Here is a 15,000-nt window from a genome sequence, read left to right as displayed (position 1 = left end):
GCCCTCAACTATTCCCGTACGCGGGGGTCGGGAGCTGCGGCGCTGCGCCGGCGACTTACCCGCGCGAGGCACGCACTGCGTGCGGCCAGGATGCGGAGTTGGATCGGCGCTGGTTGGGAACCCTCGGGGAACGAAGGCGGACGGCGGCCAGCCGGCGCCGACGAACCCGTCGGGGAGGGGGCTGGTGGCAGGCGCGATCGGCACTATTGCTGACTGCCGGGAGGGAAGCTGCGCCCCGGCCGAGTCAGACTCAGCCGTTGCGCCCCCCCCGAGCCCGCAGCGCGTAGCGCGGAAGCCATACGCCCCCCCGATGCGGAGCGACAGACGCCCCCGCGACCGCGGTTGGTCGGGAAGGCTTTTCGGATAGAGGTCGGACGGTGTGTGTGGACGGCTTCCCGTGGTGCCGCCGCTATCAAGCCGGAGGGTTTGAGAAACGACATTCGCGGAAGGACCGGCGCGGCCGGCGGACGCTCGCACGCGCGGCGCCCGACACTCAGCCGCTCGCTCGGCCTCCGTGGATCGTGGCTAGGTGGGATGGATGCCAAACCGGGTCGTCTCGGTCTCGCCGCAGTACGGTCGCGCCGGGGCCTGCGGGGCGGCGCGGGGAGCGCACGCTCACGCGGCGGCCGGGGCGCTAGAGTGCGACCCGCAGTGGGTAGGAACCGTCCACCCGACGTCGGACGAGCCGAGGCCGATGGGGGCCCTACCAAGGCGGGTCATGAGTGCCAGTCGGTCAGTTGGGTGAGGGGGTACTCGGAGGCCCGCCGGGAGCAGACGGGCGACCGGGGATGGGGGGCGTACGCGGGCGGGCGCCGGGAGAAGACGGCCCGTCCGGGGTCGAATCTCGGCCTGTGTTTAAGGAGCCGGCCGGGCATCACGCTCCTTCCTTGGATGGACAACATTCGCAGTTGACACTTTGTGTCATTTTATCCGAGCGGGCGGGCGCCGCGAGGCGGACCGTCCGGGGCGACTCTCGGCCTGTGTTTAAGGAGCCGGCCGGGCATCACGCTCCTTCCTTGGATGGACAACATTCGCAGTTGACACTTTGTGTCATTTTATCCGAGCAGACGGGCGCCGCGAGGCGGACCGTCCGGGGCGACTCTCGGCCTGTGTTTAAGGAGCCGGCCGGGCATCACGCTCCTTCCTTGGATGGACAACATTCGTAGTTGACACTTTGTGTCATTTTATCCGAGCGGGCGGGCGCCGCGAGGCGGACCGTCCGGGGCGACTCTCGGCCTGTGTTTAAGGAGCCGGCCGGGCATCACGCTCCTTCCTTGGATGGACAACATTCGCAGTTGACACTTTGTGTCATTTTATCCGAGCGGACGGGCGCCGCGAGGCGGACCGTCCGGGGCGACTCTCGGCCTGTGTTTAAGGAGCCGGCCGGGCATCACGCTCCTTCCTTGGATGGACAACATTCGCAGTTGACACTTTGTGTCATTTTGTTCGGCCTGTGTTTAAGGAGGCGGCCGTCCTCCACTCGGTCCGTGTTTAAGGAGCAACACTCGCGCTCCGGTTCGGCCTGTGTTTAAGGAGGCGGCCGTCCTCCCCTTGGTCTGTGTTAAGGGCGACACTCGGTCCGTGTTTAAGGAGCCTGGCCCTCGCGCTCCGGTTCGGCCTGTATTTAGGGAGGCGGCCGTCCTCCGCTTGGTCTGTGTTAAGGGCGACACTCGGTCCGTGTTTAAGGAGCCTGGCCCTGACGCTCCTCTCCGGCCTGTGTTTAAGGAGGCGGCCGTCCTCCCCTTGGTCTGTGTTAAGGGCGACACTCGGTCCGTGTTTAAGGAGCCTGGCCCTCGCGCTCCGGTTCGGCCTGTATTTAGGGAGGCGGCCGTCCTCCGCTTGGTCTGTGTTAAGGGCGACACTCGGTCCGTGTTTAAGGAGCCTGGCCCTGACGCTCCTCTCCGGCCTGTGTTTAAGGAGGCGGCCGTCCTCCCCTTGGTCTGTGTTAAGGGCGACACTCGGTCCGTGTTTAAGGAGCGGCCCTCGCGCTCCGGTTCGGCCTGTATTTAGGGAGGCGGCCGTCCTCCGCTTGGTCTGTGTTAAGGGCGACACTCGGTCCGTGTTTAAGGAGCCGGCCCTGACGCTCCTCTTCGGCCTGTGTTTAAGGAGGCGGCGGTCCTCCACTTCCTTCCATGCACCACCACATTCGCAGTTGACACTTTGCCATTTTTTCAGAGAGGTGACACTTAGTCGTTTTTTCGAAAGTTGACACTTAGTCGTTTTTTCGAAAGTTGACACTTTGCCGTTTTTTCAGAGAGGTGACACTTTGTCGTTTTTTCGAAAGTTGACACTTAGCCGTTTTTTCGAAAGTTGACACTTAGTCGTTTTTTCGCCACAATTGGCTCTGAGCTCCAGGGGGAGAGGCTGGTTTTGCCTTATTTCAGGCCGGCTGGGGAACCGGCGCGGGTCGGATGCACGAGCCCGCAGAGCCGTGGGCACTTTGCCGTTTTTTCAGAGAGGCGACACTTAGTCGTTTTTTCAGAGAGGCGACACTTAGTCGTTTTTTCAGAGAGGCGACACTTAGCCGTTTTTTCAGAGAGGCGACACTTAGTCGTTTTTTCGAAAGTTGACACTTAGCCGTTTTTTCGAAAGTTGACACTTAGCCGTTTTTTCGAAAGTCGACACTTAGCCGTTTTTTTCGAAAGTTGACACTTAGTCGTTTTTTCGCCGATTTTGCTGGGACCTCCAGGCGAGGACCGGCGTTTTTCGTCTTCCGGGTCCGACCCGGGAACCAGCACCGAGCGGACACATTCGCTCGCAAGTGCCGTTGGCACTTAGAAAATTTTTCGTTTGTCATGAGCTCCGGGCGGAGACCGGCGTTTTTCGTCTTCCGGGTTCGACCCGGGAACCAGCGCCGAGCGGACACATTCGCTCGCAAGTGCCGTTGGCACTTAGAAGATTTTTCGTTTGTCATGAGCTCCGGGCGGAGACCGGCGTTTTTCGTCTTCCGGGTTCGACCCGGGAACCAGCGCCGAGCGGACACATTCGCTCGCAAGTGCCGTTGGCACTTAGAAAATTTTTCGTTTGTCATGAGCTCCGGGCGGAGACCGGCGTTTTTCGTCTTCCGGGTTCGACCCGGGAACCAGCGCCGAGCGGACACATTCGCTCGCAAGTGCCGTTGGCACTTAGAAAATTTTTCGTTTGCCATGAGCTCCGGGCGGAGACCGGCGTTTTTCGTCTTCCGGGTTCGACCCGGGAACCAGCGCCGAGCGGACACATTCGCTCGCAAGTGCCGTTGGCACTTAGAAAATTTTTCGTTTGCCATGAGCTCCGGGCGGAGACCGGCGTTTTTCGTCTTCCGGGTTCGACCCGGGAACCAGCGCCGAGCGGACACATTCGCTCGCAAGTGCCGTTGGCACTTAGAAAATTTTTCGTTTGCCATGAGCTCCGGGCGGAGACCGGCATTTTTCGTCATTCGAGGCCGACGGGGGAACCAGCCGGAGCGGACACGTTTGCTCGGAAGAGCCGTTGGCACTTAGAAAAAATTCCGTGTCTCGTGAGCTCCAGGGGGGACAGGCTGGTTTTATTCATCCGTAGCCGACATGGGAACCAGCGCGGAGCGGATTGGTGTTGCGCTGGCATATACCTCATCTCTCTCAGGAGTCCCCCCCTTATACGTGCCGATTGTGTTTTGGAAAACGGGGGGTAACTGGATGAGTACACTGACTAGGGGGACCAGTACACTAGCGAGTGGGACCAGTACACTGACTAGTGGGACCAACACACTATGAGCGCCTGGTACCTAAAATGGAAGTATAGAGGCCGAATTTCGGGCAAGATCACGCCGGGTTAGGCTTCCAGGACCTCGGCTAAGCAATTTTAACGGGTCGCCCGGTTCTTTTTTGATCCAGCCCGGTTCTTTTTTTTTATCCAGCCCGGTTCTTTTTACACTTCCAGCTGGAGCTCGGGAGCGGCTTTTTGCACAAGATCACGCCGTGTTAGGCTTCCAGGACCGCGGCTAAGCAATTTTAACGGGTCGCCCGGTTCTTTTTTTTATCCAGCCCGGTTCTTTTTTTATCCAGCCCGGTTCTTTTTACACTTCCAGCTGGAGCTCGGGAGCGGCTTTTTGCACAAGATCACGCCGTGTTAGGCTTCCAGGACCTCGGCTAAGCAATTTTAACGGGTCGTCCGGTTCTTTTTTTTATCCAGCCCGGTTCTTTTTTTTATCCAGCCCGGTTCTTTTTACACTTCCAGCTGGAGCTCGGGAGCGGCTTTTTGCACAAGATCACGCCGTGTTAGGCTTCCAGGACCTCGGCTAAGCAATTTTAACGGGTCGCCCGGTTCTTTTTTTTTTATCCAGCCCGGTTCTTTTTTTTTTATCCAGCCTGGTTCTTTTTACACTTCCAGCTGGAGCTCGGGAGCGGCTTTTTGCACAAGATCACGCCGTGTTAGGCTTCCAGGACGTCGGCTAAGCAATTTTAACGGGTCGCCCGGTTCTTTTTTTGATCCAGCCCGGTTCTTTTTTTATCCAGCCCGGTTCTTTTTACACTTCCAGCTGGAGCTCGGGAGCGGCTATTTGCACAAGAACACGCCGTGTTAGGCTTCCAGGACCTCGGCTAAGCAATTTTAACGGGTCGCCCGGTTCTTTTTTGATCCAGCCCGGTTCTTTTTTTTATCCAGCCCGGTTCTTTTTACACTTCCAGCTGGAGCTCGGGAGCGGCTTTTTGCACAAGATCACGCCGTGTTAGGCTTCCAGGACGTCGGCTAAGCAATTTTAACGGGTCGCCCGGTTCTTTTTTTGATCCAGCCCGGTTCTTTTTTTATCCAGCCCGGTTCTTTTTACACTTCCAGCTGGAGCTCGGGAGCGGCTTTTTGCACAAGAACACGCCGTGTTAGGCTTCCAGGACCTCGGCTAAGCAATTTTAACGGGTCGCCCGGTTCTTTTTTGATCCAGCCCGGTTCTTTTTTTATCCAGCCCGGTTCTTTTTACACTTCCAGCTGGAGCTCGGGAGCGGCTTTTTGCACAAGATCACCCCGTGTTTGGCTTCCAGGACCTCGGCTAAGCAATTTTAACGGGTCGCCCGGTTCTTTTTTGAACCAGCCCGGTTCTTTTTTTTATCCAGCCCGGTTCTTTTTACACTTCCAGCTGGAGCTCGGGAGCGGCTTTTTGCACAAGATCACGCCGTGTTAGGCTTCCAGGACCTCGGCTAAGCAATTTTAACGGGTCGCCCGGTTCTTTTTTGATCCAGCCCGGTTCTTTTTTTATCCAGCCCGGTTCTTTTTACACTTCCAGCTGGAGCTCGGGAGCGGCTTTTTGCACAAGATCACGCCGTGTTAGGCTTCCAGGACCTCGGCTAAGCAATTTTAACGGGTCGCCCGGTTCTTTTTTTTTTATCCAGCCCGGTTCTTTTTTTATCCAGCCTGGTTCTTTTTACACTTCCAGCTGGAGCTCGGGAGCGGCTTTTTGCACAAGATCACGCCGTGTTAGGCTTCCAGGACGTCGGCTAAGCAATTTTAACGGGCCGCCCGGTTCTTTTTTGATCCAGCCCGGTTCTTTTTTTTATCCAGCCTGGTTCTTTTTACACTTCCAGCTGGAGCTCGGGAGCGGCTTTTTGCACAAGATCACGCCGGGTTAGGCTTCCAGGACCTCGGCTAAGCAATTTTAACGGGCCGCCCGGTTCTTTTTTGATCCAGCCCGGTTCTTTTTTTTATCCAGCCTGGTTCTTTTTACACTTCCAGCTGGAGCTCGGGAGCGGCTTTTTGCACAAGATCACGCCGGGTTAGGCTTCCAGGACCTCGGCTAAGCAATTTTAACGGGTCGCCCGGTTCTTTTTTGATCCAGCCCGGTTCTTTTTTTTATCCAGCCTGGTTCTTTTTACACTTCCAGCTGGAGCTCGGGAGCGGCTTTTTGCACAAGATCACGCCGTGTTAGGCTTCCAGGACCTCGGCTAAGCAATTTTAACGGGTCGCCCGGTTCTTTTTTGATCCAGCCCGGTTCTTTTTTTTATCCAGCCTGGTTCTTTTTACACTTCCAGCTGGAGCTCTGGAGCGGCTTTTTGCACAAGATCACGCCGTGTTAGGCTTCCAGGACCTCGGCTAAGCAATTTTAACGGGTCGCCCGGTTCTTTTTTTTATCCAGCCCGGTTCTTTTTTTATCCAGCCCGGTTCTTTTTACACTTCCAGCTGGAGCTCGGGAGCGGCTTTTTGCACAAGATCACGCCGTGTTAGGCTTCCAGGACCTCGGCTAAGCAATTTTAACGGGCCGCCCGGTTCTTTTTTTTATCCAGCCCGGTTCTTTTTTTATCCAGCCTGGTTCTTTTTACACTTCCAGCTGGAGCTCGGGAGCGGCTTTTTGCACAAGATCACGCCGGGTTAGGCTTCCAGGACCTCGGCTAAGCAATTTTACCGGGTCGCCCGGTTCTTTTTTTGAACCAGCCCGGTTCTTTTTACACTTCCAGCTGGAGCTCAGCAGCGGCTATTTGCACAAGATCACGCCGGGTTAGGCTTCCAGGACCTCGGTTAAGCACTTCTAACGGGCCCTGGTCCACCCCTGCCAGCGCAATTCAAAACTTGGCATTAATTTCGACCTAAGAGACGAAGTCTGATTTTTTTCTACCACTTGGGCGGCCTTTTTGCACCCAGAACACCCGCACCGGCACCATAAATTCGAAGGGTGCCGAGTGCGTCGGCGCAGATTCTGCGACGGAGTGACACTTCCCTCTTGTGGACATTCGGCGGTAGGTGAAATGCGCACTCGGTCTTCTCTTTTCTTTTCCTTCCAGTGAAACTTTGGCAACATTCTGCGAGCTGCTGGCTTCCAGAACCTCGGCCAAGCAGGTGGAGGATTTTTTTCCACTTCCAGCTGGAGGTGAGGAGGGACTTTTTGGGCAAGATCACGCCGACTTAGCAAGCAAGGTGGAAGTGCCAGCATGCTCCGTGGCTGGAAGTGTGGATGTGCCAGCACCCTCCGTGCCTGGAGCTATGGAAGTGTGGAGCTCCAGCACCCTCCGTGCCTATGGAAGTGTGGAGCTCCAGCACCCTCCCTGCCTATGGAAGTGTGGAGCTCCAGCACCCTCCCTGCCTATGGAAGTGTGGAGCTCCAGCACCCTCCCTGCCTATGGAAGTGTGGAGCTCCAGCACCCTCCCTGCCTATGGAAGTGTGGAGCTCCAGCACCCTCCCTGCCTATGGAAGTGTGGAGCTCCAGCACCCTCCCTGCCTATGGAAGTGTGGAGCTCCAGCACCCTCCCTGCCTATGGAAGTGTGGAGCTCCAGCACCCTCCCTGCCTATGGAAGTGTGGAGCTCCAGCACCCTCCCTGCCTATGGAAGTGTGGAGCTCCAGCACCCTCCCTGCCTATGGAAGTGTGGAGCTCCAGCACCCTCCCTGCCTATGGAAGTGTGGAGCTCCAGCACCCTCCCTGCCTATGGAAGTGTGGAGCTCCAGCACCCTCCCAGCCTATGGAAGTGTGGAGCTCCAGCACCCTCCCTGCCTATGGAAGTGTGGAGCTCCAGCACCCTCCCTGCCTATGGAAGTGTGGAGCTCCAGCACCCTCCCTGCCTATGGAAGTGTGGAGCTCCAGCACCCTCCCTGCCTATGGAAGTGTGGAGCTCCAGCACCCTCCCTGCCTATGGAAGTGTGGAGCTCCAGCACCCTCCCTGCCTATGGAAGTGTGGAGCTCCAGCACCCTCCCTGCCTATGGAAGTGTGGAGCTCCAGCACCCTCCCTGCCTATGGAAGTGTGGAGCTCCAGCACCCTCCCTGCCTATGGAAGTGTGGAGCTCCAGCACCCTCCCTGCCTATGGAAGTGTGGAGCTCCAGCACCCTCCCTGCCTATGGAAGTGTGGAGCTCCAGCACCCTCCCTGCCTATGGAAGTGTGGAGCTCCAGCACCCTCCCTGCCTATGGAAGTGTGGAGCTCCAGCACCCTCCCTGCCTATGGAAGTGTGGAGCTCCAGCACCCTCCCTGCCTATGGAAGTGTGGAGCTCCAGCACCCTCCCAGCCTATGGAAGTGTGGAGCTCCAGCACCCTCCCTGCCTATGGAAGTGTGGAGCTCCAGCACCCTCCCTGCCTATGGAAGTGTGGAGCTCCAGCACCCTCCCTGCCTATGGAAGTGTGGAGCTCCAGCACCCTCCCTGCCTATGGAAGTGTGGAGCTCCAGCACCCTCCCTGCCTATGGAAGTGTGGAGCTCCAGTACCCTCCCTGCCTATGGAAGTGTGGAGCTCCAGCACCCTCCCTGCCTATGGAAGTGTGGAGCTCCAGCACCCTCCCTGCCTATGGAAGTGTGGAGCTCCAGCACCCTCCCTGCCTATGGAAGTGTGGAGCTCCAGCACCCTCCCTGCCTATGGAAGTGTGGAGCTCCAGCACCCTCCCTGCCTATGGAAGTGTGGAGCTCCAGCACCCTCCCTGCCTATGGAAGTGTGGAGCTCCAGCACCCTCCCTGCCTATGGAAGTGTGGAGCTCCAGCACCCTCCCTGCCTATGGAAGTGTGGAGCTCCAGCACCCTCCCTGCCTATGGAAGTGTGGAGCTCCAGCACCCTCCCTGCCTATGGAAGTGTGGAGCTCCAGCACCCTCCCTGCCTATGGAAGTGTGGAGCTCCAGCACCCTCCCTGCCTATGGAAGTGTGGAGCTCCAGCACCCTCCCTGCCTATGGAAGTGTGGAGCTCCAGCACCCTCCCTGCCTATGGAAGTGTGGAGCTCCAGCACCCTCCCTGCCTATGGAAGTGTGGAGCTCCAGCACCCTCCCTGCCTATGGAAGTGTGGAGCTCCAGCACCCTCCCTGCCTATGGAAGTGTGGAGCTCCAGCACCCTCCCTGCCTATGGAAGTGTGGAGCTCCAGCACCCTCCCTGCCTATGGAAGTGTGGAGCTCCAGCACCCTCCCTGCCTATGGAAGTGTGGAGCTCCAGCACCCTCCCTGCCTATGGAAGTGTGGAGCTCCAGCACCCTCCCTGCCTATGGAAGTGTGGAGCTCCAGCACCCTCCGTGCCTGGAGCTATGGAAGTATGGAGCTCCAGCACCCTCCGTGCCTATGGAAGTGTGGAGCTCCAGCACCCTCCGTGCCTGGAGCTATGGAAGTGTGGAGCTCCAGCACCCTCCGTGCCTAGGGAAGTGTGGAGCTCCAGCACCCTCCGTGCCTATGGAAGAGCCACCTCCGCGGGCATGCTGCTCAACCACGCCGGCCCAGAGTTCCAGCCGCTCGGCTACACTCTCTCACAAGCCCCGCCTGGAGCTCCCCAGCCCGCCCCTGGTACCTCAACTACCGAGGCCAGCCGCTCGACCAGGCCGGCCCAGAGTTCCAGCCGCTCGGCTTCACTCTCTCACAAGCCCCGCCTGGAGCTCCCCAGCCCGCCCCTGGTACCTCAACTACCGAGGCCAGCCGCTCGACCACGCCGGCGCAGAGTTCCAGCCGCTCGGATAAGCTCTGCCACTCTCCCGCTAAGCAGCCACCGGTAACGGGGAAATGTCGCCGCCTTGTGGACACGCCCTTGTAAATGAATGGGCTTTCGCACTTAGTGCAATTTTCGCCAGCTCCGTGGCTGCAAGTATGGAGCTATGGAGCCACCAGCCAGGCTGGAGCTCTGGAGCTATGGAAGTATGGAGCTCTGGAGCTATGGAGCTATGGAGCTATGGAGCTATGGAGCTATGGAGCTATGGAGCTCTGGGGCTATGGAGCTATGGAGCTATGGAGCTATGGAAGTATGGAGCTATGGAGCTATGGAGCTATGGAAGTATGGAAGTATGGAGCTATGGAGCTATGGAGCTATGGAAGTACGGAGCTATGGAGCTATGGAAGTATGGAAGTATGGAAGTATGGAAGTATGGAGCTATGGAGCTATGGAGCTATGGAGCTCTGGAGCTCTGGAGCTATGGAGCTATGGAAGTAGGGAGCTATGGAGCTATGGATGTATGGAGCTATGGAGCCACCAGCCAGCCAGGCTGGAGCTATGGAAGTATGGAGCCATGGAGCTCTGGAGCTATGGAAGTATGGAGCTATGGAGCTATGGAGCTCTGGAGCTATGGAGCTCTGGAGCTATGGAGCTCTGGAGCTATGGAGCTATGGAAGTATGGAGCTATGGAGCTATGGAAGTATGGAGCTATGGAGCTATGGATCTATGGAAGTATGGAGTTATGGAGCTCTGGAGCTATGGAGCTATGGAGCTATGGAGCTATGGAGCTATGGAAGTCTGGAGCTATGGAAGTATGGAGCTATGGAGCTATGGAAGTATGGAGCTCTGGAGCTATGGAGCTATGGAGCCACCAGCCAGCACCCTCCGTGGCTCAACCACGCCGGCCCAGAGTTCCAGCCGCTCGGCTTCACTCTCTCACAAGCCCCGCCTGGAGCTCCCCAGCCCGCCCCTGGTACCTCAACTACCGAGGCCAGCCGCTCGACCAGGCCGGCCGAGAGTTCCAGCCGCTCGGCTTCACTCTCTCACAAGACCCGCCTGGAGCTCCCTGCCCCACCCCTGGTACCTCAACTACCGAGGCCAGCCGCTCGACCACGCCGGCGCAGAGTTCCAGCCGCTCGGATGAGCTCTGCCACTCTCCCGCCGCGCAGCCACCGGTAACGGGGAAATGTCGCCGCCTTGTGGACACGCCCTTGTAAATGAATGGGCTTTCGCACTTAGTGCAATTTTCGCCAGCTCCGTGGCTGCAAGTATGGAGCTATGGAGCCACCAGCCAGGCTGGAGCTCTGGAGCTATGGAAGTATGGAGCTCTGGAGCTATGGAGCTATGGAGCTATGGAGCTATGGAGCTCTGGGGCTATGGAGCTATGGAGCTATGGAGCTATGGAAGTATGGAGCTATGGAGCTATGGAGCTATGGAAGTATGGAAGTATGGAGCTATGGAGCTATGGAGCTATGGAAGTACGGAGCTATGGAGCTATGGAAGTATGGAAGTATGGAAGTATGGAAGTATGGAAGTATGGAGCTATGGAGCTATGGAGCTATGGAGCTCTGGAGCTCTGGAGCTATGGAGCTATGGAAGTAGGGAGCTATGGAGCTATGGATGTATGGAGCTATGGAGCCACCAGCCAGCCAGGCTGGAGCTATGGAAGTATGGAGCCATGGAGCTCTGGAGCTATGGAAGTATGGAGCTATGGAGCTATGGAGCTCTGGAGCTATGGAGCTCTGGAGCTATGGAGCTCTGGAGCTATGGAGCTATGGAAGTATGGAGCTATGGAGCTATGGAAGTATGGAGCTATGGAGCTATGGATCTATGGAAGTATGGAGTTATGGAGCTCTGGAGCTATGGAGCTATGGAGCTATGGAGCTATGGAAGTCTGGAGCTATGGAAGTATGGAGCTATGGAGCTATGGAAGTATGGAGCTCTGGAGCTATGGAGCTATGGAGCCACCAGCCAGCACCCTCCGTGGCTCAACCACGCCGGCCCAGAGTTCCAGCCGCTCGGCTTCACTCTCTCACAAGCCCCGCCTGGAGCTCCCCAGCCCGCCCCTGGTACCTCAACTACCGAGGCCAGCCGCTCGACCAGGCCGGCCGAGAGTTCCAGCCGCTCGGCTTCACTCTCTCACAAGACCCGCCTGGAGCTCCCTGCCCCACCCCTGGTACCTCAACTACCGAGGCCAGCCGCTCGACCACGCCGGCGCAGAGTTCCAGCCGCTCGGATGAGCTCTGCCACTCTCCCGCCGCGCAGCCACCGGTAACGGGGAAATGTCGCCGCCTTGTGGACACGCCCTTGTAAATGAATGGGCTTTCGCACTTAGTGCAATTTTCGCCAGCTCCGTGGCTGCAAGTATGGAGCTATGGAGCCACCAGCCAGGCTGGAGCTCTGGAGCTATGGAAGTATGGAGCTCTGGAGCTATGGAGCTATGGAGCTATGGAGCTATGGAGCTATGGAGCTATGGAGCTCTGGGGCTATGGAGCTATGGAGCTATGGAGCTATGGAAGTATGGAGCTATGGAGCTATGGAGCTATGGAAGTATGGAAGTATGGAGCTATGGAGCTATGGAGCTATGGAAGTACGGAGCTATGGAGCTATGGAAGTATGGAAGTATGGAAGTATGGAAGTATGGAGCTATGGAGCTATGGAGCTATGGAGCTCTGGAGCTCTGGAGCTATGGAGCTATGGAAGTAGGGAGCTATGGAGCTATGGATGTATGGAGCTATGGAGCCACCAGCCAGCCAGGCTGGAGCTATGGAAGTATGGAGCCATGGAGCTCTGGAGCTATGGAAGTATGGAGCTATGGAGCTATGGAGCTCTGGAGCTATGGAGCTCTGGAGCTATGGAGCTCTGGAGCTATGGAGCTATGGAAGTATGGAGCTATGGAGCTATGGAAGTATGGAGCTATGGAGCTATGGATCTATGGAAGTATGGAGTTATGGAGCTCTGGAGCTATGGAGCTATGGAGCTATGGAGCTATGGAGCTATGGAAGTCTGGAGCTATGGAAGTATGGAGCTATGGAGCTATGGAAGTATGGAGCTCTGGAGCTATGGAGCTATGGAGCCACCAGCCAGCACCCTCCGTGGCTCAACCACGCCGGCCCAGAGTTCCAGCCGCTCGGCTTCACTCTCTCACAAGCCCCGCCTGGAGCTCCCCAGCCCGCCCCTGGTACCTCAACTACCGAGGCCAGCCGCTCGACCAGGCCGGCCGAGAGTTCCAGCCGCTCGGCTTCACTCTCTCACAAGACCCGCCTGGAGCTCCCTGCCCCACCCCTGGTACCTCAACTACCGAGGCCAGCCGCTCGACCACGCCGGCGCAGAGTTCCAGCCGCTCGGATGAGCTCTGCCACTCTCCCGCCGCGCAGCCACCGGTAACGGGGAAATGTCGCCGCCTTGTGGACACGCCGTTATAAATGAATGGGCTTTCGCACTTAGTGCAATTTTCGCCAACTCTGTGACTGGTGCTATGGAAGTATGGAGCTCTGGTGCTATGGAAGTATGGAGCTATGGAGCTCTGGTGCTATGGAGCTATGGAGCTCTGGAGGTATGGAGCTCTGGAGGTATGGAGCTCTGGTGCTATGGAGCTATGGAGCTCTGGAGGTATGGAGCTATGGAGGTATGGAGCTCTGGTGCTATGGAGCTATGGAGCTCTGGTGCTATGGAGCTATGGAGCTATGGAGCTCTGGAGGTATGGAGCTCTGGAGGTATGGAGCTCTGGTGCTATGGAGCCATGGAGCTCTGGTGCTATGGAGCTATGGAGCTCTGGAGGTATGGAGCTCTGGAGGTATGGAGCTCTGGTGCTATGGAGCTATGGAGCTCTGGTGCTATGGAGCTATGGAGCTCTGGTGCTATGGAGCTATGGAGCTCTGGTGCTATGGAGCTCTGGAGCTCTGGAGCTATGGAGCTATGGAGCTATGGAGCTCTGGAGCTCTGGAGCTATGGAGCTATGGAAGTATGGAGCTATGGAGCTATGGATGTATGGAGCTATGGAAGTATGGAGCTATGGAGCTATGGAGCTATGGAAGTCTGGAGCTATGGAAGTATGGAGCTATGGAGCTATGGAAGTATGGAGCTCTGGAGCTATGGAGCTATGGAGCCACCAGCCAGCACCCTCCGTGGCTCAACCACGCCGGCCCAGAGTTCCAGCCGCTCGGCTTCACTCTCTCACAAGCCCCGCCTGGAGCTCCCCAGCCCGCCCCTGGTACCTCAACTACCAAGGCCAGCCGCTCGACCAGGCCGGCCGAGAGTTCCAGCCGCTCGGCTTCACTCTCTCACAAGACCCGCCTGGAGCTCCCTGCCCCACCCCTGGTACCTCAACTACCGAGGCCAGCCGCTCGACCACGCCGGCGCAGAGTTCCAGCCGCTCGGATGAGCTCTGCCACTCTCCCGCCGCGCAGCCACCGGTAACGGGGAAATGTCGCCGCCTTGTGGACACGCCCTTGTAAATGAATGGGCTTTCGCACTTAGTGCAATTTTCGCCAACTCTCTGACTGGAGCTATGGAAGTATGGAGCTCTGGAGCTCTGGAGCTATGGAGCTATGGAGCTATGGAGCTCTGGGGCTATGGAAGTATGGAGCTATGGAGCTATGGAGCTATGGAGCTCTGGAGCTCTGGAGCTATGGAGCTATGGAAGTAGGGAGCTATGGAGCTTTGGATGTATGGAGCTATGGAGCCACCAGCCAGCCAGGCTGGAGCTATGGAAGTATGGAGCCATGGAGCTCTGGAGCTATGGAAGTATGGAGCTATGGAGCTATGGAGCTCTGGAGCTATGGAGCTCTGGAGCTATGGAGCTCTGGTGCTATGGAGCTATGGAGCTCTGGTGCTATGGAGCTATGGAGCTCTGGTGCTATGGAGCTATGGAGCTCTGGTGCTATGGAAGTATGGAGCTATGGAGCTATGGAAGTATGGAGCTATGGAGCTATGGAAGTCTGGAGCTATGGAAGTATGGAGCTATGGAGCTATGGAAGTATGGAGCTCTGGAGCTCTGGAGCTATGGAGCCACCAGCCAGCACCCTCCGTGGCTCAACCACGCCGGCCCAGAGTTCCAGCCGCTCGGCTTCACTCTCTCACAAGCCCCGCCTGGAGCTCCCCGGCCCACCCCTGGTACCTCAACTACCGAGGCCAGCCGCTCGACCACGCCGGCGCAGAGTTCCAGCCGCTCGGATGAGCTCTGTCACTCTCCCGCCGCGCAGCCACCGGTAACGGGGAAATGTCGCCGCCTTGTGGACACGCCGTTGTAAATGAATGGGCTTTCGCACTTAGTGCAATTTTCGCCAACTCTCTGACTTAGAGCTATGGAAGTATTGAGCTATGGAGCCACCAGCCACCCAGGCTGGAGCTATGGAGCTCTGGAGGTATGGAGCTCTGGTGCTATGGAAGTATGGAGCTCTGGTGCTATGGAGCTCTGGTGCTATGGAGCTATGGAGCTCTGGAGGTATGGAGCCACCAGCCAGCACCCTCCGTGGCTGGATCAATGGAAGTGTTTTAGGTACCAGGCAGCCAAAGGGCCGGGGCCTCACGCTCGACCACGCCGGCGCAGAGTTCCAGCCGCTCGGATGAGCTCTGTCACTCACCCGCCGCGCAGCCACCGGTAACGGGGAAATGTCGCCGCCTGGCGGACACGCCGTTGTAAATGAATGGGCTTTCGCACTTAGTGCAATTTT

The sequence above is a fragment of the Syngnathus leptorhynchus genome, unplaced genomic scaffold (assembly GCF_054491065.1).
Source record: "Syngnathus leptorhynchus isolate UIUO unplaced genomic scaffold, UIUO_Slep HiC_scaffold_79, whole genome shotgun sequence".
Lineage (NCBI taxonomy): Eukaryota > Metazoa > Chordata > Actinopteri > Syngnathiformes > Syngnathidae > Syngnathus > Syngnathus leptorhynchus.
Note: the sequence above shows the minus strand (reverse complement) of the source record.